We start from the raw sequence: 23,433 nt of genomic DNA, 5'->3' as shown, positions 1-23,433 counted from the left end.
GCAATCGATCCTCTGGTTATTCAATGTAAGCTCCTAGTTGAAACGTTATACGCATGAAAGTACCCTTTAAATCAACGTCAATGATATCTACGTATAAAGATATACATAGAAAATATACGAATCAATCAAGATTTTTCTATAATACAACGAGTAACAAAGAATTTTCTACATTGTATTTTCTACATAATAAGAAATAATTATTATTATTATTTACTTTGTGTAATACAAAATTTAATATATAAATTATATATTAATATATAATTTATATATTAATTATATATTAATATATATTAATATATAAATATAAAATAAAATATAATATATATATTTACTTTATGTAATACAAAGTAAATATAAATGTAAGTTTTAATTAGAAAATTTTTCAACATTGAAATTTATTTTAGAATTATTCAACTTTTTAATTGACATAGATTTGTGTGATTGTAAAAAGAAAAATTTTATTCTAGGTGAGAAAAATAATTTTATTTAATGATAAAAAAGTATAATAAATATTTTTGTAAGTAATACTTATTAGTTGTTTCTCTTTTGTATATTATTATGCTACTTGAAATACTAATTACTTGTATCAATTATGTCACATTTTATTTCTTTTATTATAGAATAAAATCTTACAATATTTTTTGCAATCAAATTCATGATTGATTTAAAAACTTAACAATTTCAAAATATATTTTTATAAATAAATTCTTGTACTATATATACTATATTTATAGTATATTTTATTTAATAATATATTTTCTTATACTATTTATTTTATATTTATATCTTTATAAATATATTCTTATATTTATATATAAGAATTTAACAATACTTTATTACGAATATGAACTATTAATAAATAACCCAATCTGCAAAAACTAAAAAATAAATAGAATCCCCTTAAAAAAAAAAAAAAAATTCGATAATAGTCGTTTAAAAAAAAGTTGTCAGATTTTAATTTAAAAAAATGGTTTGAAATTTTATACAATATCAAAATACATTCCTGAAATACATATGGCTCGACAGAGTTATTACAAAAAAAAAACCATAAAAGATTTGAAAATTGTTTTGAATGGCTGATCAAAATCAATTTGAACGTCGTCGAATAAATATTAAATCGATAAAAATGTTCGAATTTATTAAATTGATATAAAGAAAGTGAATGTACATCTGTGTCGAATGTCGGAAAGGGGATAACTGACCTGAGATAATAAAATCCATATCTGGTTTATCGCAGAAATAAAATGAGAGAGAAGAAGAGACAGAAAAAGGGAGAGACAGAGAGAGAGAGAGAGAGAGAGTGAAAGGAGGGGTTAGACAGTTTTCGTTCGATGAAGAGGAGTCTGAGGAACGTCTGCTTTGGTTCGTTTAAATTCAGCGCGACGCGATAGGGGTTGTATAAGTCTACTACCCTTACTCATTCCTTCTCTCTCACTCTTTCTGTCAACGAGAAGGACAAGAAGATTCTGGCGAAGATTTAGAAATTCTCGATGTAGATTGAATGAAGAAAAAAAAAAAGCAGACGGAGGGGATGAGTTTGCAGATTGTATGGGGAAAATGAGACAGAGTTGAGAAAAGAAATAACAAAAAGTCAAAATATAAAACTAAAGAGAGAGAAAGTTAAAAGAAAAAAAGAAGATAGTTATGGGGATGTTATGGAAGTAAAAAGTAAAGGAAGGAATGATGACGAAAAAATAAAAGTAGTATAAAGAAATAATTGTCCAGACTTTTATTTTTTTGGAGCTTATTATTGTTGACCCAGCCAGGTAAGATGGACCTCCCACACACACACACACACACACATATATATATATATACATGATGGATTTAAACTCGTTCATTTCCAACGAAAAATATCGAGAAAAAGGACAGTCAAAAGATAAAATACGAAATAAGAAGAAAAATCCATCCTGTCTCTCTTTACTCCCTTACACACCCCTTCCCATTTTCCTCATCCTAGAAGAAGAAGAAGAAGAAGAAGAAGAAGTTACGTTAATGGCCTGAGCGATTTCTTAAGAGAAAATTCAATTTATAATGGAGAGACAAACAGGATCTCATCTTTGTTGTGAAGTAAAATGGTATCGGTAGCGACGTGCTTTAGATAAAAACCATTCACAACATAGAAGAAGGAAAATTTTCTCCAAAAGACCCCATCTTCCAAAGGTATGAGATGTCCTTTGGATGGTAAAGAAACATTTCTTCCTTCCCCCATTTTCCTTTTTTTTTAACCCCCGCAGCCAACCTCCACCACCACCCCAACCTACACCTCAATCTCCACCTTAGTTTCCTTTTCCCTTTTTTTTTTTTACTTTCTTTCTCTATTTTCTTCTTTTTCTTTTTCGTAGAATTATGGAAGAGGAAGGAACAACGTTGCTTGTGTGCTGCTGCTACTACTCGTGCCGGCACGAGAGTGGAGATGGCGGCTTTGGTGGCCGATGGAGAAGGGTAACGCGACTAAGTGAGAGAGAGAGAGAGAGAGAGAGAGAGAGAGAGTAAGGGAGAGGATAAGAGAGGGTGAAAGCAAGGGGTGGAAAAGCTGGATCAATAGTCCCGTTGCCGCCTCACTCAATTTGCTCTCTCTGTCTCTGTTTCTCCAAACCCACCCTCTCTCACTCTATTCCTATCCTCCTCTCGCTCAATCACTCTCACCTCACCTCACTCAACCCAAACCCCTATATTCCTCTTCTTCCTTCACCCCCTCTTACCTAGTTGCAGCGAAATTTGTGCAACTTCACTCGCCGATGTTCATTAACTACCAGATCCTCGCCATTCTTACTTGACTCTTTCGACACTTCTGGTGGCGCGCGACACCAACCCTTACAAACTTTTACTCAAACTTCTACTCCCACAACTCTACACACCTTTATCCATACTTTCTACCATATCTACCTCCCACCCTCCAGATCACCTTCATGTCGCACTTTTCACCCTTTCCTCTATTTCTCCTTCTCCGTTAACAGCTACCTACCTAGCTAGTTGGTTGCTAGCTGTTACCACTAGAGTCCATCGATGAGCCACAGTGACGCGTTCAGTAATTGGCACTCGATGTAAAGCAATCTCGTTGTTTTTTCCCTCGATGAGAAAACTCGTTCACCCTAGCTACGCTATCATCCGAATAGAAATAAAAGAAAAAGAAAGAAGAAGAGGAAGAAGGAAACAAGAAAACAAAAGTTGTTTTGTCTGTTAAAGTTTTCTTTCCAGACAAAGGAAAATCAGTGTTACTTGGTACACGTCCAATTGGTTAAATGAACAACTTACGATAGGTATTGACAATCTAAAAATAAAATATGTTATTTCAATAAATTGATAATTTTATTTATTATATTCGTGTGTTCTTTTTATTATTTATTAAACGTGTTAAGATAAATTTATCAGTATCCTAGGAACAAATTGTTAAACGTTATTAAATAATTATAAAAGAAAAAAAGGATTTCTATTTAGTAAGATAAGTAAATTGTTTGGATTAGGGGCGGGTTAATTACTTGTGCATAGATTTGATCAAAAATTTGTAACAGTTAAAATATAGTAGCAACACATTTGATATTAATAATTGGGTAATAATATTTAGGATGTAAAAGTAAAATAGGTCGCGAGGAAGTTGAAATCTTGGTCGAAATAAGAAAGAATGTCTTATCCGATATCTCATTAAGTTAAATTTATGCTGAAGAGCTCTCGGCGGTCATAAGCTCGAATTATTTCTCGAGGCTGGGCAAACTAGGTAAAGATGAAAACAACTATGTTAATTACATGTCTCGTAATAGCAAGCCTCGTTCAAACGTTCGACTACGTTCTTTTATTTTTTCTCGTCATCATCATCTCATTCTTATTCTTATTTTTATTCTTATTCTTATTCTTATTCTTATATACTTTTACTTACTTACTTTGCAACTTCAAAACGAAATATTTTTGTTGTTCTTAGATAAAAAGAAAGTTTCTTTATTTTTTTTATTTCTTTTTAAATGAACGAAGAGAGAGAGAGAGAGATTTATCGATGATGAAGAAAAAAATGAATTCAATGAAAACAACGTTGTAAAAGTAACGCTCATTAGCATACACGTGAGTGTTAAAATAAATATTGTACTAAATTTAGCACAACTATTCATAACGAAATATTAATTGTACGAATATGAATGTAATATGATCAACACGAAAAATGTTAAAAAGTATTTATCATATTCTCGCGTTGTTATTATTACTATTATTATTATTATAAGGTTTTTATAACCAAAGTCAAATTAATTCGAAATATTTTCTAAAGCGAACGAACCATTCTGAAACCGCGAGAATTTTCTCTTATTCTTTCAACGAGAATTTATCAGGCAACGTTCATTAACAAATCCTACTACCACTCCTCGTTCTCATCCCATTCCATTCCATCCCTTTTTTCCCTTTTTTTCTTCTTCTTCTAATTCCTTTTCTGTTTCTACTTGTTTTTTTTTTATTTTTCTTCTTCTTCTTCTACTTCTTTTACTTTTACTTTTACTTTTTTTTATTTTTTTATTTTTCATCTTATTTTATCTTCCTCTCGTCAACCGAGCGATAAAACGAACTCTCGTCGGATTAACCTTCGATAATTCACGCTCGTTTCACAAGTTTTCCCGCACGAACGAGCCGAAAATTGTTTAGGGAAGGGGGGGGGTCGTAATTACCAAGGAAATTCGATGGGAATTGTGAGAAAAAAAAACCCTAGGTGAAAAATAAAATTCTCCCTTCCCATTTTTTTTTCTTTTTTATTCCGAAATATAATATTCATTAGAGTTGTTCTGTCATAAATATTTATATGATTGGATATAACAAAAGAAATAAAACAAAAACAAAATTTATAGACGCATGCGGTTATGAAGAATTAAATTTTTACATGATACGATATTTTTTATTAAAAATTAAATTGATTAAAGATAAATTCATTTATAGAAGAATGAATCGCTCAAAAAAAAAAAAAATTGAAAAAAAGAAATAAATATTCTCGTATAGTTTGTAATAAATATCTAACAAGTGAATAATAAAAATAAATAAATAAAAAAAATTTACAGGGTTATAAAAAATAAATAAAGGAGATAAAGTGGAAACAAAGAAAATTGATAAAAATTAATATCATTTATCTTCAATAAATTAACATAATCTAATAAATCTAATATAAATTCATTGATTTATTTAATAAATCGTTCTAAAAGACAAAAAACAATACTTTTGATAAATATTCGAATTAGAATTTTTATCCGTGAAACGATATCAATGATAACAATTTTTTAATTATAAAAAAAATACATCATTGTGAATAATTCCAACCCCTTTTTAAAAATCAAAATGATACAAATCGAAGTATAATATTGCAAACATTTTGGATAGATATAATATAGTGAAACTTTGTGAGTGGCTTTACGTAGGAACAGTACATAGACGATGATGATAAGTGTTTCATGCGAAGTTCCAATGAAATATGGGAACCATAAGCTGTCAAAATGTTTCATAGTGCGTTATCGTACGTCGTAGTTTGGTTGTCCCATCGTTTGAAACAGGTTCTCTCAATGGATATGCAAAGCCTTCACTTGTGAACGAGCTATTAACACATTGCCAACTGTTCTGAACGATTCGTCGCGTATTAATAAATAATTATTGTACTATAGTATATATCTACATGTGTGCAATAATAGTCAACAGATATTTTCAAATGCAATAGATCTATTATAACTAAATTCAGAACAATATACCTATTGATCATAATCAAAATAATTAATCAAAAATAATTAACATCGTTCAGATTACGTGTATCATGTTGCAATGACAAATTCCTACAGAATAATATTCTTCTAATCCGAGTGCATACATATCAAAATACAAAAAAAAAAGTATATACATGATATTATAATTATTACATAATTAACACAGATCTATTATAAATAAATTCCGAATAATAATATTCCTATTGATCATAATCGAAATAATTATTCAAAAATAATTAACATCGTTGAGATTACGTGTGTATAATGTTGTTGTAATGACAAACTAATAATACCGAATAATATTCATTGAAATCTAATTGCACTCTTAGATATACCAAAATAACAACAAAATATCTCGTACGTGTAATACTTAAGATTAAGAGAAAAAATTTAAAATATTAATGTGGAACGATTTGATATAATATAAAAAAAAAAATAAAATAAAATAATAATTGAAACTTTTCGTGTAAGCAAAAAAATTATTATTATTATTATTATTATTTTGAATTAAAATTAAAACGAGTTATAATAAAAACGTGTGTTTAAGAAAAACGATATATTAAACTATAATAAATCTTTTAAATCTTTTCACATATCGATTTAATAATCATCCTTTCCGTTTTCGTTTTAGGTAAGTCAGTGAATCTGGAGAGAAGACGGGTCTTCTTCCGGATCGATTCAACGAATGGTTCGAGTAAACATCTCGATTCTCTCTCACTCACTCTCTCTCTCTCTCTCTCATTCTCTTTCTATTCAAGAAGAGAATCGAACAAGTTTCTAGCTTCATCTTCGAATAACGTCACTTCCTGTTTATCGTGGCGAACAAAGCTCTCTTTCTCTCTTTCTCTTTCTTATACACACATACACTTTTACGTTTAATATTTTATCTCTCTCTTTCTCTCTATCTCGTTCTCTTAGAATGAACTTTCATAGGTAATAAACATATTGCCAAGGACTAACCGATAAATATAAACATTTCTAGTACCATCGAACTTATATCGTAAAAATCATACTCCTATGGTTTTCTTCTTTATTCTTTTAACCATTTCTTTTTCTTCTTCTTCTTCTTCTTTTTTTTATTCTTTTTTCTTAGTACCATAGAAGAAATTTTCACGAGCGATAAACATATGTGCACACACAGTATTACCTATAAATGTAAACAATTCTAACACCTTCCAAACTTGTATCGTAAAATAATTTACTAGTATCGTTTACTTTATCTTACACTTTTTTATTATTTTATTCTTGTCTCTCTCTCTCTCTCTCTCTCTCTCTCTCTCTCTCTCTCTCCATTTTTTTATTATTTCTTTTTATTATTTCTCATGGAATACACTGACATCATAATCAATAAACGTTTTTTATATATTTATACGATCACCAAATAAATTGTAAATAAATTGAAATTCACATTGAACTTGTCGTCGTAAGAAACAAATCAAACACTTTTTTTACTTTTTATCTGCTTCATTCCTTTTTTTTTTTTTTCTTTTTTTCTTGTTACAAGCTTTTCAACTTCTAACATGGTACTTTTTTTTATTTCGATAGTAAACGTAAGTAGAAAACGTAGCTCGTTATTTCGTTCTACGATACGTTTTGATCGATATACAAGACGATAGAAAACGATTTATCGTAGCTTTTCTTAATTCTAACCACGCATCGTATCAACCCACCTCTCTAACCCTTCTTATTTTAAACCTTCTACTCTTTTTCTACTTCTTCAAGTTAAGTGACGGAACAAAAAACAATAAAAGAAGAGAAATAAGAAGAAAGTTTTCTATAGTCATTCTTAAAAAAGTCCTTTAAACGTTCATTTCACCATGATTCATCATCATTCGCCTAATCATTGTATATTGATCAAGTCTCATCATTTAAACTCCTCAAATTCTTTTACTCAAATGATGAGAAGAAAAAAAAGAAAAAATATAGGGCACTAGGGGTGCCTGGCCACGCGTTGCTGTGGCTTTTTTGACGTGAAAGCTTCTATTTTATTGCACGCGTTTTGTTTTTCCAACTTAGCACATAGCATAATTTTTATTGCGATTTTTTTTAACTATTAATATATACTCCTGTATTTATATGATTAACTTCTTTAAACACTAATTAGAGATCTTAATGTAATATTTTAATTAGCACACGATTTTTTGTAACACGATAATAACACGAAGGAAACAATAAGAGAAATATATCGAATATACCGACAAGTATAATATCAACATAAAATATCGATTAACTTCAACTTATAAAACTTTTCGTATAACAATTTATAAATAAACAATTAATTAAATAAATAACTTAAATAGGACCGAATTGTAAATCTAAACCATTATCGAATCCACCTTAAGACACACACAAAATTTCATTAAAATCGGTCCAGCCGTTTAGGAGGAGATCAATTACATAAATGTGCACAGAAGAAACATATATATAGATATAAAATATATTAATATATTTACTATTTCTGTAAATTTTGTCCTTCTTCTTCTTCTTCTTCTTCTTCTTCTTTTTCTCTTTATACACATACGAAAAATATAAAAATATAAGTATAATAATAAAATGAAGAGAGAGAAAGAGAAATAGATAGATAGATAGATAGATAGATAGATAGATAGATAGATAGATAGATAGATAAATGGATAAATAGAAAGGAGTACAATACATTTATCACGAAACTTTGTAATTTCAAAGAGAGAATAGTCGAGGTTGACGAATATTAGTACTTTGAAACTTTCACCTCGAGTTGTACGATCGGCTTCGAGTATCAGACCACATCTCCGTTTCTTCTTCTTCTTCTTCTTCTTATTATTATTATTATTATTATTATTATTATTATTATTATTATTATTATTATTATTATTTTTCTTATTCTTTTCAAGTCTTTGTACTCATAATTGTACTTTACTAGACGTGATATTTCAGACAATGGGAAAAAGGGATGACCAAAGCAGGGAGGACAGAGAAGAGAGAGAAAATTCATCTTAAGAGAGAAATGTTTTCTTTCAATGGTTGATATTTATTTGCTACTTATAAAACTACTTTAAAAACTAACTCGTTAAAATTCTTCTTTAATTTTTTTATCGTAATAAAATCGTTAGAAATTAAAACAAAATGATTATATATTTTATTTTTGTTTTAATTCTCTCTCTCTCTCTCTCTCTTTTTCCTTTTTTTTTTTTTTTTAAATAAATCTTCGAATTCGTATTAGTAATTGAAATTCAAAAACAATATTTTAAATCCTACCAGTTGGATCGTTTTATATCATTTTTTCTTTTTTTCACCGATTGCAAAGATGTCGCGAGAGAGAGAGAGAGAGAGTAACAAACAAAATCCCAGCTTCCTCTCTCCACCTCCAACCTCCCTCCACCTACCACCACCCCCCTTATCCCTCCTACATACACGACATATTTCCCTATGAAATTTCAAACAAAATTTCGTCGAATATTTACACCATTCCACGTTCATACGTACTATCGTATAATTTGTTTTTGTTTTTTTTTGTTTGTTTCTATTTTTTTATTTTTTTATTTTATTTTTTTTATTTTTCACGTACGTTCGATCGGATACGGATAACGGAAGGAAGTGGCACGTGGCGTGTAAGATAAAGTGGTCAGAACGTTCCACGAAACGATAACAATTTTTCCATCGATTACTAACGTCCAAACTTCTCCTCTTTCGTCTCCTATCCGGATGAGTTGAAAAAAAAAAAAAAAACAAAAAAACAAAAAAAAAAAGAAGGAAAAAATGATAACATGACAAAAGAGAAGAGAGGAGAGAAGAGGAGAGGAAGAGAAAGAAATAAAAAAAAAACTAATCTTCTTTTTTACAACGGGTATCCAAAACCAATCGTATGTACGCTCGATAGGTATTCGCAATGTTGAACAAGAACATTCCTTAAATAAAATGTCAATTACATTCCGTGCTCGATTAAAAATATTCCATTGATTCCATCGATTTAAATTATTCCAATGATCCATTACTTTAGTTACTTTTGGTTCTTATTTTTTCGTGTTTGTTTTACTTTTTCAATTTATATTTAAACAGAAAGAAATCACAACGTTACCGAAAGAAAAATATGGTAATTTTTCAAAAATTATTCAACGTATCATAAACCATGTCATATGTGTTTGTTTTTTAATTAAATAAATCGATTGAAAAGAAAAAGAAAAAAAAATTGTGTGTCAAGCATTAAAATAAAATTTAACACGAACAATTTATCACGTTTGAATATATATTATTATTATTATTATTATTATTCTATATTACATAACATCTCGCAAACACCTGCATACATACATATAATCAAATTACTTGGATTGTATAGTTCCGTAGATTTGATTATACGAATAAAAAGTTTCATGAAATACTTAAAATTCGTTTTGTTACTTTTAATGAACTTTCGATTAACCTTAGGTTGTCTTTTTTCCTATAAACATTTTGAATTTTCATCGTAATCGAGTATTATGCATCGAATGGTAATATATTTTATACGAACTAACGAAGTGTGATTTGACGTAGTACGTAGTACACACAAACAGTTTAAATTTTACAAGTAACAAAAGTTACTGCTAAATAATAGGACACTTAAATTACCTGTCACGAGTACAACAACAATAATTAAAGTTAGTTTTAACGTGGACCACACACCGAGATCTCCACAACGTACAAATATTTTCATCTATCATGCAAGAATATGAGAAAGGTGAGGTATAACATTACTCGAAAATATAAATGTACTTTATACTTTAGAATGATGCTTGATGTAGAAACAACACTTGAGGAGGAGGATCCTATTTCCTACATTTAACGAGATCAACGAGGTAGAACAATGAACCTCTGATCCAAAATAAAATCAACGAAAGAGATCTACCTTGTTTTACGGGCTTTTTTTTGTCTTCTTCTTCTTTTTCATTTAAAAAAAAAAAAAAAAAAGATATGGAAAATAAAATTATCAAATATCAGATTTCACTTTGAGAGAAAAACTTTGTACCATAAGTTTTCACCTTCGCCACCATTAAAGTACGGCTGCTTGCTTTTTCTTTTCTTGCATTAATTAATTTTCTTTATTTATCTTCTTGCTGTTGTTGCTGTTGTTGTTATTTCTTTTCTTTTTGTTGTTGTTCATATTATTGTTTTTATATTTTTAGTATTTTTTTTTTTTTTTTGTAGAAGTTGTTTATTGGTCTTTCGTGAAAAGGAGAAAAAGAGAAGAGAAGAGAAGTGAAGAGTTGGAAGATGAGTATGAGGAGGAGGGTATGCAATTCTCGGTGTGGCGTCGAGGATGCACCACCCACCCGGTAACTAGGGTAAAATGGATGAACGAAACGATCTCTAAAACGAACAATAGAGAATAAACACGACTCGTAGAATTTTCGTATATGTACGTACAGACGATGGCATATAGGAAAGCGTCGATTGCAGTGCGACTAAAAAGCCAGCAAATATCGAGGTTATATACGAGGCGCCAATAGAGCATGTTGCTTGCAAATGAGATAGAGATGGAAAATAAAAGTTTGTAAATGGAAGAGAAAAAGAGAGAGAGAGAGAGAGAGAGATAAATAGAACGAGTTTATTTAATTCAATTAAAATTCTTATTAATTTCAAACAACCCACATTTCTATTCCAACTGTGATTCATTTACGATGAACGAGTGAAACTTAATAATCATAAGGTTTCACTGATACATTTAAATACATTTAAAAAAAAAACACACACACACATTTTGTATTTCAATAAATATCGTTCGATCCTAAGATTTCGATTAATTATATTGTGTAAAGTGCATAATGTATAACATATTATACATTTATCATGAAATTAATGAGGATATAATTTGAGCATTTAATTTTATATAACACGTGGATAAAAATTTCATAAAATTGTAATAATTTATAATATACTTACATGTGAATTAAATATTAATATGTATCGATGAAATTTAAACATATAAATAATACGATTATTTTCAAATGATTATATAGATTTTGTTTCTTTAACATTTTATGTATGTGTATTGATGTAATATTCCGGATCAAATATATGTCGATTTAATAGTTTAACTGAACGTTATAGTTGTTTCATGTAAAAACTAATTATTTTGTGAATTAATCAATTGCATGTTTTAACGATAACAGAAAATATTGAACCATATTCTAAAGTGAACTAATTAAAATTATAAAGTATCTTTTCCTAGTGACTAAAAACGCATTAATCATCAACGATAGAAATATATTCGAAGGTTTATTATTTCAGGTGATAGTATTCTCGGTGTGAAAATACGTACTATGTTTTCTCAAAAAACAATTGTAGGAACTTCCAGAGAAATACTAAAAGACATAGAATCAAAAAAAAGAAGTAAGAGTAAATATCATCATTTTCCAATTAAATAAAAACCCCAAAATTACGTGTTACTCAATCAAAATTGTTTCAACCAAACAAAATTCATTTTCAATCTCGTTTATTTGTTCTCGCAACAACAACTCTCTCTCTCTCTCTCTCTCTCTCTCTTCACATGTAGTACTTTCTTTTTTATCCCGTTTATGTTCTACTTATCAACGATCAATTTAAAATAACTCGAAAGCTTGTTGTTGTTGTTGTTAGATGTTTTGTTGTATTTTTTGATTTATTTCTGCTATAAACCCGTCCTGTGCCTCAGTCACCAATCCATTCCATTCCTTTCCTCTCTTCTCTAAACTCAACTCCTCTCATTTCCTTTCCTCCAGTCGAACTTCCAATCGGATTGATCGAAACAATGATATATAATACTTGCGACACAAAATCTGTGATTAGATCTAGACTCGGCTTAGTGACCGAATATACGATAAATCCGATCGCATTGGTCATTCCGTGCTCCAAATCCAATATTCGTGAAATAAACAAAAAAAAAAAAGAAATAAAAAATAAAAAAAAAACGAAAGAAAGAAAGAAAGAAAGAAAAACGAAAAATATAGATAGATAGATAGATAGATAGATAGATAGATAGATAGATTGGTAGATAGATAGATGGTGGACCAACCGGTTTGCTTCAAACTTTCAGATAGAATGAGAGAAATAGTGTATGTGTTTTTGCATGTATTTATATGTACATATATATACATATATACATGTATTATATATACATATATGTGTGTGTTTGTTGATGTGGGGGCGAGCGTAAGAGAAAAAGACAAAGGCAGATTCGGACCGGCAATTTTGTACGAAGTCTCTGGACTACGTTTCACGAATTGCATATTGATTTTACGCATTGAAACTTTACAATGTCTACGATCGATGCAAACGCGCATCACGTCTAGAAACAAAATTCGACCCCCTCCCACCTCTCCTCCTCCTCCTCAACCTACTCAACTTTCATATACGATAACTTGAGATAATATTATTCTTGTTGCGTGTGATGTGTGTTTTTTGTTCGTAATATGTTAACTCGTTAAAATGAAAACGTATAATGATATCAAAATTATCTTATATAATATATGATAGGGGTGAGATTATCTTTTTTTATCTTTTATCTTCTATTTTTTTTTTTTTTTTTTTACTTTAGATTCTGTACAATATAATATATAATGAGAACGATTGTATTTCAAATTATCTTTTTTTTTCTTAACATTCTATTAACATTAGGATCCATTTTCTTTTTAATTTTCAATAAAATGAATAGAAAGAAGGAAAGAGAAAGAAAAAGAAAAAGAAGAAGATACTTCATCGATAATAGACACGTACCTAAAGATGCTGACTATATTATGAAAATCTGATTGACATTTTTTATTTTACAGAGATAGCAAGATTATTATTAAATTCAATTATAATTTAGACGTTCATTAATGTCACTAACTTCAATGACTGAAAGAAAGTTAATGAGATCTATGAAAGGATTCAGCCACAATACGATAAAAAAAAAGAAAAAAGAGATAAGAAAAATCCTGATTGAAATACTCGATTGATTTCATATCGAACGAGGGATCTGAAAGATTCGACAGATCTCGATTCTCAAATTAACGATAATAACCATAAAGAAGATTCTCTATAAAATATATTGAAATGTGAACAGAATTAAAATGGTACCATGATATTGATTTAAATTAATAATTCATCTTATTATCTTGACAATCATATTTTATTTTTATTTTATCAAACGAAAATTTCCAAATGTTTGACGAAAAAACCAAACAAAACAAAACAAAACGAATTACAAAGTGAAATGGTCAAGATGATTTGAAGAAAAAAAAAAATAGAAAAAGAAGAAAGTAGGAAAGCTTTTCTGAAGAAATCCTTTTGGTTCGTCGGCACGTAAACCAACGTAGCTTTTCCATGACATTGCACGACGAAACTTCGCGTATATCATGGGATTAAGTCGTATCTTTGCTAGCTACAGATGAGATGTAGTGGGGATAGATGGGGGTGAGAGGGTTGCCTGAGCGAATACGATGAAAAAGGGGTGAGGAGTGGATGGGGGAGAGGTTGAAGGAAACTAAAAGAATAAAATAAAAAGAGAAGAAAGAGAAATGGGGATGGAGGTTGAAAGGGAGGAGGGAGGAAAATATGTGGAAAAGGAAAGAAATAAGAGGTCGGAGTAAAAGTTCAGTTCTCGTTATTCGACTCGTAGCTTCGCCAAACAAGATGAACGAACGAACAAACGAGAAGTGTGCTCTATGGTCAAGCTGCTCGAACTCAACCTGTGGAACTTTAAATCCGTTTCTAGTGAAAATAGTATGGGATATATCCGACTTTACTCACTATCTTTATATATTATATATATATACATACATATATGTATATACCTATGTGTGTTTTTTTAACTTGAATTTAATTTATAGTAGCATTTACTGTTGCACATGGAAAAATAAACTATTATAACTAGATTAATAAATATTTAAACAATTTGTAAAAATAAAAATTTCATTTTCGTATAGAATTTATATTAAATACGAATAATAATTTATATTACAATTATTATTACTATATTGCATGGAAAAGTAAATTAATAAAACTAAACTAATAAATATTTAAACAATTTGTAAAAGTAAAAATTCCATTTTTGTATAGAATTTATAATAAACACGAGTAATAATTTATATTAAAATTATTATTATTATTATTATATTTTGTCGTTCGTGTATATTTTTATTACGTATAAATCAAGATAATCGGATATTCAGGTGATAAAAAAAAAATATCCGTATACTTAAAGTTAATAAAAAAAAATATATATATATATATATATGTGTGTGTGTATGGTTTAATATCGAAGAGATTTTTCTATGGGAGAGTTATAAATAAGAATAGACGCTTTGAAAGGATATCAGGAAGGAACGTATAATCGAATATCATTATCGTATGTCGTTATATCGAATACTTTCCTTTAAACCATCCTCCTCCACCACCACCTCCTCATCCTTCTACTCCTACCATCACTATTCCTTCATCTACCACCATACTTTAGATCTCTCTTCACAGTGTCATTTATTTCGACAGCATTCTACGTTCATCTCCTGTTTAAAGATACTACCGAACCATGGGAATTTACGTCGTGGAAATGCGAAACGTGTCCTGGCCGAAAAATATTGTCGCAATTTTTCAATGCACTGAGAGAAAGAGAGTGAGTGAATGAGAGAGAGAGAGAGAGAGAGAGAGAGAGAGAGAGAGACAGACAGACAGAGACAGAGAGAGAGAGAGAGAGAAAGAAGAAAAATATTCGCTAGGATGAGTCGTAAATCGTACAGCGAGTTGCGTTTTCGACGAAAACGAGAGAAAGTGTGAGAGATAAAATAAAGAGAGAAAGAAAAAAGATCACACACACACACACATACACACACAGAAAAAAAGAAGAGAGACAGAGAGAAGAAAAATAATGATTTGAAAAAACGTTGGGTCCGTTTCTTCCTGTCGTCCTGATGCTTTCACATTTTCATAAGATTAGCATCCAATTTGCAATTAAGCGAGTCTAAAAAAAATAAAATCATCCCTAATGTACATATTTTACTGTCAAACATTTACAATGTAAATTTTCATACGAGAAAGAGAGAGAGAGAGAGAGAGAGAGAGAGAGAGAAAGGATGTATATAGACAAAGTAATTTTTCATGTTAATTCGTGTTTAACAAAAATTTTTTATGCATGACTCTCATCTTAAACGATGTGTCAGTCAACCCCATCTACTTTTTGATGAGAAATAAAGAAAAAGCACATTAGTACGATTGAAATGATTTTTTTGTTTGTTTGTGTTTTTTACAAAAATTGGAAAATACGTGAGAATAAAACACAAAAAAGATTTATATATATAATACTTAAAATACACAGCCATGTTTTGAAAATACTTGACATTTTCGTTTACCGAAACTCGACCTCGTTTCTTTTCGATGACTACGAAATATTTCTATACGTACTGCAGTTGTTTTCGATAGAAATTCGACTGGAAATATTTTTTTTATTTTTTTTTTATTTTCAAAATCCATTCGAATAACTAACACACACCCTGAGAGAAAGAGAGAGAATATTTAATTATCAATCTTTTATTACTTTTCTTTTCGTTCTTTTTTCTCGATTTTTATTTTTTTTTTTTATTTTTTTATTCATCTCATTCATTATACATTAGTTATCATTCTATTTTTACCGAGTTATATGAATGAATATAAAATATGAATGAATGAATAAATAGAAAGAAAAAACAAAATTAGGAAAATCCAATTTTCGATTTCAAATTCAATTTCAATTTTTTTTTTTTTCAATATATACAATTATTTTTTTCTTTTATTAATGTGATCTTTTATTTTTACTCAACAATGATCATCAAAACGTCATCTTCAAAAACGGGGGTAGCCCAATTTTTTGCCAATAAATTCGATACTTTCCTCAAAGAAAAAAAAACCCCGATTCAATGTACTAAGGTTGCATTCGGGTTTGGATCGGCTTTCTCGGTCGTTGAACTTCGTACAGATATTGTAAAAGAAAAAGTAAAGTAAAGTAAAGTAAAAGAAAAAGAACATAAGTTTAGTAAAAAGAGAAAAAGAGAGAAAGAGAGAAAGAGAGAGAGAAAAGGATCAAATTCCCGGGTCAAACCCAGTGCACCATCGGGATTTCGTGCGAGTTTTGTTCGGCCGCTAAAGATTTAAGTGGAAGAAACGAATCTTCGAATCTTGCCTGAAGGAAGAGTTTAAAAATGGGGAAAGAAGTGTGTATAGGGTGGTGATTCAACGAAGAGAGGGATATTGGAGGGGAGGATAGGGTGAGAAAGCAGTGGGTACCACCCTCGAACCATTTCGTTTCATCTTCGAGAACCTTCCTTTCGTTTCTTTCTTTCTTTCTTTCTTTCTTTCTTTCTTTCTTTTTTATTCTATCCCTTTCTCCCACTACCTGCCCACTCTCCTTCCTCCCACAACGTCTACTGCTTCTCTTTTTTCTTTTTATTTCTCCGATACCTGATAATATCGATTGATTCCTCATTTTCACTCCCACGATTTGTTAACAACTCGATTATTATACGATTACACTCTTATGGTTATAAATATATTTTACTATTATGAAATTATTTTTAATTTCATGAAATTATTCACCTTAATTTTACTTTAATCAAATTATTCAATAATAAAAGAAGAAGAAGAAGAAGAAGAAAAAACAAAAAAAGAAATAGTACATTTAAACAAAAAGAAATTGCAAATAATTTACGACGTTGTAAATATTAGAAATTATTCGAATAAAATTATACAAAAATTAAAAAAAGAAGGAGAAGAAAAAACAAAGAAATAATAATATATGAAACAAAACGAAATTACAAATAATCAAACGAGAATAAATAACGAATAATATATTGGGTTGTTCAGAAAGTAATTTCGTTTTTCTTTGGTGAAAATGAAGACAATTTTCGCTTCGAGATTAAACCTAGGATTTTCAAGTAGGCATAAATAGTTGAATTTGATTAATTTAATTATTTCTTTTTAACTGTAACCACGCACCGATTTCACGTGTTGTTATTTGCCTATTTACATCAACTAATTCCTTTATTGTGTCAAGAAAAAACGAAATTACATACTTATCGAACGACCTAATATATAACGTTGAAAAGTTAGAATAATTTCGATTAATTTTGAATCTCAATTTTATTATCTTTTATCTTATAGTTCAAATAAATACACGCACACACCCCTGTGGTGTTCCTACGTGAGACACCATAAGTGTCGTTTAAAACTAATGGTTTACAACGATGTAAACTTTAGGCTACTAACCAGTTGAAAAAGAACAATTTTCAAACGAGATTTCGAAGGATCGTCATGATTTCATTATCAAACTTCCGCAGGGCTCATTCCCTTCGTCGTTTAAGTTTACCCTATCGAGAAAAGGGACGAACGAAGGTAATAGTTGAAGGAAAAGTAAGAATAAGGGCAAGGGAAAAAAAGTACCAACGAATGTTCTTCTTCTTCTTTTTCTTCTTCTTCTTCTTCTTCTTCTTCTTTTATCACTTTCATACTTTTTTCTTTCTTTCTCTAATTTTTTTTTCTCTTTTATATTTTGTTACTTTTTCTTTGTCTATTTCTTTTTCTATTTTTTTCTCTTTTCTTTAGAAACTCTCGTCCCAATTGCACGGCATTTCTTTAAGATCTTTCACCACACCTTTTTAAAACGTTCATTTCATTTAAGGTGTTGGCGAAAGGGGATGGAGGAGGCTTGGAAGAAAGTCTCCTATTTAAGTATACTTTCCTTTAAGTAGTTAGCTATTTCATTTAGTATGATTGAAAAGATCTTAAACAATGAAAATTCCACGAAAAACTAACAATAAGTATAAATTCGAAGAATTGTATCTATTCGTTGAAAGAAAACAATATTATTATTGTTTTAAATACACTTTTTGAAATATATAAATCATTTTATCAAAGAAATTCGATATTTCAAGATATCAAAAGTAATTTTTTTTTTTTTTAATATAAATCTCGATCGCAAATAATTTTTAATATTTTCTACACTGGCATAATTTTTTTTTTTTTCATAATTCATTTCAATTTTTCATTTCATAATTTCTTTCAATAAAATTATTATCATCGACGTTTTAAAAAAAAATCTTCTGTTATGATTTGAAATTTTACCACCACCTATTATTATACCCCTTTTTCAAGTAAAGAAAAAAAAACAAGGGAGAACGAAAGAATAAAGGAACTTGACGAAACGATTATAGAAAATTGACGAAAACCCATTCGAAAACGTTGGCATTAAAACCAAACCCCTCGAACCTTACCCCCCGGCACCGCCCTCAAAGGTATATATATATAATACGAAAGAGTCGATGAATTTTATTCCGATAAATTTCACGTAAAACGAATCGACGGAATTTTCACGTTGCGCGTTAATGAACGCGGCAATTTGTGGGATATAAAAAAAAAAAAAGAAGAAAAAGGGTGAAAGAGAAAGAAAAAAGAGAAAGGAAGAAAGAGAAAGAGAGAGGGGGAGAAATAAAAAGGGAATAAAAAAAATGAGAGAGGGTGTAAAGGGAATGGTGGTGATGGTGGTGGTGGTGTTGGGGTGTTGGTTATATTGGTGTGTGGTAATGGTGTTAGTGGTGTTGAAAATGGAATTTTGAATCAAAAAGAGAAAGAGAGAAAGAAAGAGAGAGAGAGAGATAAAAGATAAACGAAGAATCGTAGACAAGTTTGACGTTGTATGCTCGACGAATTTCACTCGGCGTTTTTATGTAAATTCGTACGACAAATATATAAATAAATTTTATGTATAAATACATATATGTGTGCGTGTTTACATACATCAACTTACAGGAGGGTATAAAACTTAGGGTGTGAGAAGTGGATGTCTTCCAACGTGGTGATTCTATGCGATTGCGTCTTCATTACATACAGCGAGGGTGGCGGCGGTGGCGAAGGGCAAGGGGCGACGGCGGGGGTGACGGCGACGGGGGTGACGGCGGCGGGGGTGACGGCGGCGGGGGTGACGGCGACGGGAGTGACGGCGGCGGTGGCGGTGGCGTGGGGCCACGGCGAGTGATGGTGACTTCGACAGGGGGACTTTTTACTAAATATCGTGGCCGTTAAATCGCCCTCCGCCGCTCCGTTGCCTCACCGCCGCGTTTCATTTTTTTCAAATCACTCTTTATTCTAAAGAAGTTTTCACTTCAAAAAAAAAAGCAACATTCGATAGGAAGAGTGTTTAAATATAAAAGAGGAGATAAAACAGAAAAGTAACTATAAAAAAAAACAACAACAAATAACAAGAGAACAATAACAACAAATAAAAGGTAGCCACGAACGGGGATGGAAAAATCGAATCGATTGGTACTGGGAGGACATAAATCTTATGATACTTCACGAAGCGGTTAGCGGAGTCGTTAAAACTTAATGGTGCTTAAATCCGACGAATTGAGCGTGAAGCCATCGATAACCTCTAAGGCCTTGTGCCTTTTACTACTATTCGTCGTAGCAATTTTTTTCTAAAACCCCTGACTCCCACTTCCACCCTCACCCATATCTTCTTCTATCTTCTTTTCTAAAGCGAATTGTTTGAAAAAAAAAGAGGTAGAAAAATGATAGGATAAAAATGTGCTTATACCGCGTTTTTCACGTGTACGAAAGATATAAAAATAAAATATAAAATATAAAATATAAAAAGAATAATAAAAAAAAAAATATTGAAGAGTGAATTTACAACAGCAGACAGATGAACAACATGATTCGCCTACGTGTTTGTTCGTATCTTGTTGAAACAACATGACATTATGATAAATACTGTAATTGATCGATGAGAACAAGGGGTTGTATGCCTGGTGATAAGAAAAAAAAACACAAGAAAGAAAGAGAAAAAAAGAGGGGAATTAAAAATTAAAAATAAAAAGGAAGTTAAAAAAAAAATAGCTCGTTTGTGGTTTAGATCTAGCAGCCTACTTTCAAAGGTCTTCTTCATTATTCCCGGATATCGAGATCAAGCATCTGTCTGTCTGTCTGTCTACCTATCTATCTATCTATTCATCTATCTATCTATCCATCTTCATCTTTCTCTTTCTATTTCTCTTTCTCTCTTTATCTCACTCTTGTTCGTGCCAATGCTGTTTGCTCAACAATCACGTTAAACGGATTATCTTGATCACGTCGGATGAACGATCAAATATGTGCCGGCTTTTCCTCAACCGACTACGAGACCTTCGCTAGTGGATAATTGATTGAATTCTATTTGCACTGATCCGCTGATACAGAAGAACAAAACAAAAAAAAATGAGGGAGAGTAAAAGAGGAAAGGAAAGAGAAAGAGAAAAGAGTGGGAAATAGGAACAAGGGTACGTTTACACCCACCTTTTTATAGACTGACCATAGTTGTGTTCAGTACAAACCCTAACTACGCACAACTAACAGTCTTCTTTTTTTCGTGCTCCTATTTAAATGACTTCTATTTTTTAATTATGCTTTTTTAGTAAACACTGAACCAATTTATTTTTTTATTGTTGATATTGTTTTTCGTTAATAAGAGGATTACTTTGTGTGTGTGTGTTTTTTACAAACAAATCGTGTTTGAATTATTCAATATAAGGTAAGTCAGTGTTAGAAAATTTATATAATGATCATTTAATATATAATACTATTTATAATATTTAATATAAATTATAGGTGTCTTTGTAAAAAGTTTCTTTTTCTTTCTTTTTATTTTTAATTATTTTATAATTACGCATAGGGCATTATATTTATACGATATTATTTCAATAAAACAAGAATGTGGATCGTACATTATTCTCGTATGTAAATTAATATGAAATAAGACAAAAAAATATATGAAACTTATGGGACAATCTAATACGTGTATGAATTTCCATAAAACTACAGATGCATACATATAAAAGCAATTAAAAATGTATAATTTTATTAACACATTCCTTGTCAGGTGTAGTGTTTTAAAATAAACATGACATGATAATGACACGTATTAGTCAAATGCAGTTTGGTAAGAAACGCGTTGAGTAAATTCTTGTTAACAATAATTCTGAATAAATCCCAATGAAAAGTATAGATAAAAGTTAAAAAAAAAAAAAAACAATCAAATAGACGTAAAAAATAAAAATGAATGATAGTTGAATATACAAAACTTGTATACACATATCACACTATACCTACATACACACATATATACATATATATATATATATATATATATATATATATATATATATATATATAAAGAATTTCCATAAAACTATATAGGCAAGAACATGAAACGTACTTACAAACGGAATAGAACGTATGTGTTATTCAAAATCGTTCCCACGTAATAAAGTTTTGGAAATTCGAGCAACACGCATACGATCCGCGTTTGATAAACTAATTCGCACACGTCGCATCTACACTACTACGACGGATATGGTCGCTAAATCGGTTTGGAAAATCCATCGATGTGACATGTGGAATCGGTGATTCGTTTCCGGAAATGAGGGCAGAAACGAACAATCAAATCGCTGTCGAATTAATGCGCTCTTCATGCGGACGATATTAACGAACGAACGAACAAACGAACGAACGAACGAACGAACGAACGAACGAACGGACGAACGTACGAACGAATATTACCGGCTGATGTCAATATTAATATTCTCATGTCAACCCCTCTCGTTTAGCCACGATGCACTTTTCATTTTAATCGTTCTCTTATCGATATCAATGATCGAGAGAAAGTGAACGAACGAACAGAAAAAAATATACAATAAGGATCAGAACTATTTCATAAATCATCTTTTGTTCGGATAAAATTAATTAACTGTATATACGTTTCACCTAAAATAACTTATTTAACTCTCTTATATAACTATAACCCCAAAAAAATCTTCTCTAATTCGTACAACATTTACTAACTGTACGTTTTACTTAAAATAATTTATATAAATTTAATATTACTTAAAATTTATATATAAAAAACAATCAATTTATTAACTAGTAGTTTATAACAAGTATAAATAGTATTATATATTTTCTTCAAACTTTGATTTATTCTATTCAATATTTCTTGAACGAGTAATAAATCAAATTAGAATAATTGTTAATTAACGATTGATTTATGAACAATTAACGAATCATTAATGATGATAATTAATATAAAGAAAATAAAAATGATTTGATTTATATATATATACATACACAATTTTACTAACAATTATACAGACCAAATAGTAGCTGATAGTATTAAAACGATAACTTCATATTTCACCTGATCGATCGTTATCGTACGCAGATTTCCAATAATCTGACGAATAAATGTCATCAACATACCATTAATTTTCTATCGAAGATAAATTGCAATTACTTATCAATGACGTTAATAGCTTGACTTGTTAGATTAATTAAAACAACTAACTCTGTGAAGTATGTAAATACAAAAATACGAGAATACGTGCAACGAGTCAGAGAGAAATACATTGCAAATTAGAAACAATTGATTTTTTATATTTAATGCAAAACTTTAAAACTAAAAAAATTGAAATATTATTTATTACTACAAAAAATATTGATAGATTTAATTTCATTAATAAAAGATACGAATAACTCTTGTAATTCATTTACATATGTATATAAATACATCATTACAATAAATTTAACATTTATAGAGGAAACACAAATGTTTAATATCAACTCTGGTTGATGGTACTGCTAGCCGGCGTGTAATTCGAGTCTTGTGTGCTGAGTTAAGGTCAATCGGGTTCAAGAAGACCCAGAACGGTAATAAGAGTCCTTAGTTTAAGTAAAATGAGTG

At 30.1% G+C, this 23,433-nt stretch overlaps 1 protein-coding gene across 1 annotated transcript in view; it reads left to right on the top strand.

Annotated features, from left to right (window-relative positions):
* Positions 1-2,042: 2,042 nt before the first annotated feature.
* Positions 2,043-23,433, top strand: part of LOC107068563 (pickpocket protein 19) — a 33,097-nt gene continuing 11,706 nt past the window's right edge. Inside the window, 2 exon segments of the mRNA XM_089178984.1 lie at positions 2,043-3,263; positions 23,288-23,399. The gene's annotated coding sequence lies outside the window, so the exon portion shown is untranslated.

The sequence above is a fragment of the Polistes dominula genome, unplaced genomic scaffold (assembly GCF_049000335.1).
Source record: "Polistes dominula isolate Pdom_NZ unplaced genomic scaffold, Pdom_raw_medaka contig_18, whole genome shotgun sequence".
Lineage (NCBI taxonomy): Eukaryota > Metazoa > Arthropoda > Insecta > Hymenoptera > Vespidae > Polistes > Polistes dominula.
The sequence above is the reverse complement of the archived record's forward strand: the minus strand, read 5'-3'. Positions and strand labels throughout refer to the sequence as shown.